Here is a 2,499-nt window from a genome sequence, read left to right on the forward strand (position 1 = left end):
ATACATTCTCTCTCTCTCTCCATTGGGAGGGTGGAGGGTTCAAGTTGGCCAAAACTCCTGTGGAGAGAGAGAGAGAGAAAAAGAGTGGAAGGTGGACTATGAGGATGAGGTAGAGGGATAATATGGAGAAGTATGATAACTGTATTTCAATAAGGGTGGTGTGGGTTGGAGGGAGTTGTTACCTCCACCCATTGGGTAATCACAGATGAAGGAACTCCATGCCATCCTATTGTCTGCTGTGAAACTGTCCTCCCTTCAGCTTGCATCACCCTCATGCATATACCTCACCATCCCATCCCTCCACCTCATTTTTGGTCTCCTTCTTCACCCCATTTTCATTCTCCTAGTAAACCATAAGGCACAGCTTAATTATTGATAGCAAAGCTACCTCCCCATGTGAGGGATATGTCAACCCATCACTATGATACATACATATGTAGAAATTTGTCACTACTGTGTTCATTAAATAATGAATTCTGATTTTGTGAGGGTATATTAGCTTAGTTAGATAAATTAATGTGCAATCATTTGCATTAGGATGTCAAGAAGCCTCTGCTAGCCTGTTATCCAGCCATCCATATTATTCATTCCTACCCAGATGAAAGAGAGTATACTTTTTGGCTGTGTACTTCTTACTGCTTTTACAAGAAAATTGTTCTTGTAATACTTTCCATTGCCAGCTGGCAGAGTGGTGTCAACGAACTTTCACTCATGGCAGTAAATGAGTAATGAAAGAAATGAAAGACTATTAACTATTGTGTATGGTTGGAAAATGATTTCTCTCTTTTGCATGAGGACAGCTCTTTGGTGTACGTAAAGAAATCAAGAACAGGCCTGTGTGCTGAATACTGATGTAGTGCATTAGCCCCGTTGCCTATCTACAGTTTTTAGATGCCAGATGGGTTAATGTGCTCCAACTGGATGTGACCCATGTGGGCCTTTTTCTGGGGAGTGGTTAGAGTTTAATACTCATGTAATTCCCATCAGGAATGAACAGCGCATCATTCTTGTCCTTCAGTCTGATGACACTGTTTGAGTTTAATATTGTTAGATGCTGACTATTTCATTCAGTTTGGGAATCTGATGACGTTGTTTTAATATTGCTAGCTGCTGACCATTTCATTCACTATGAGACGGTTTGGCCATGTTGAGAATAGTGAATGTGAGACTGACCAGGAGAATGTATGTGAGTGAGATGGAGAGATGTGTTGAAGGTTTTGGGTATTTGTCTGGAGTATGTGCCATACTCAGGGTGGTTGTGGAAACTTGATAGCTCTTCTTACATAGCAATTTATTTTCCATATTACTCTTCATTATCCTGTTTAACATTATTGATGCAAATTATGTTGATGTAAAAGCAACATAAATACTGTAACAAGGGGCCTGTATGGTAATGTCTGGAATCCATCTGATGTCCTTTTTTAGTGTATCTTGCTGCTGCCTGACTGTTTTATTTAACTTAGGAAAGGCCTCTTGTACTGAAGGGGTTTATTAAGACTACATCCAACCTAGCCAGTCCAAAAAGTCTGCCTGAAGCTGAAGTGAAGTCTTTCGGAAATGACAAGAAAAATTAAAAAGACATCCCTAGCAGATTTTTTCCGCTTTGTGTACCATCATTGTCTCTTACCCTGGAAAGTGTAGGTTAGGGTGGTATAAAGAACAGAAATTTGCTCCCTGGCAATGTGGGTTAAAGTGTAGTATGTAAAAGAAATTGCAAAAGAAAAGGTGTTAAGAAATCTCCAAAATTAGAAAGAATACGAGCACATCCCCGACATAGAGAAGGTGGATGCCCCTGCCCTACATAGTCCCGGACTCCACTTGGGCAAGGTGTAGTACTTGTTAGCTCACTAAGTCACTTTAACCATATACCCAATGCAGTGTACTTAGAGAGAGAGAGCGAGAGAGAGAGAGTATGGTGCTACAGAGGTTTGATGGCAACTTCCTCACAGTTGGACCTGTTAGATTGGTACCTCAGACTACATAGCATCCTTTACTCCGCCATTTTATGTTTTTGCAGAGTACTGTATAAGAAATTCCAAGGATAATAAAGTATGCCCTCATTATAATGAACCCCAGCATAGGAGATACTGGATTTAACTGACACCACGAAGTTCGCCAAACTTACGTTTGCTAAAATAAACAACGTCTGTGAAATTGGGCACAGAGGGTCGTAACACGTTTCCTTCCCTTTTTACTCCAACCTGGCCTGAAATTGTCCTCTCCCCTTTGTGACTGCTGAGTTATCATAACAGACTATAGCAATACTGTACTAGTTATGAAGAAGTGCAATGACAAGGATGTGAAATAAGCTGCAAAAAGGTGAAATTATGGGTTATTAGTGTAAAATGGGGATACTTTTCATTTTTTTTTACTAGAATATGCAATTGTACTAATATGTGCGTGAAGGCCCACCTTGGGGGACCCTCAGATTTAATGGACCTGGCTTTCCCCCAGTTAGTCCATTACAGCCCAGTCTCGTTATGTAATAACGTTGCGTCA

This window comes from Coenobita brevimanus, chromosome 26 (genome assembly GCF_032717465.1).
Source record: "Coenobita brevimanus isolate Jiangsu-jjx chromosome 26, ASM3271746v2, whole genome shotgun sequence".
NCBI lineage: Eukaryota > Metazoa > Arthropoda > Malacostraca > Decapoda > Coenobitidae > Coenobita > Coenobita brevimanus.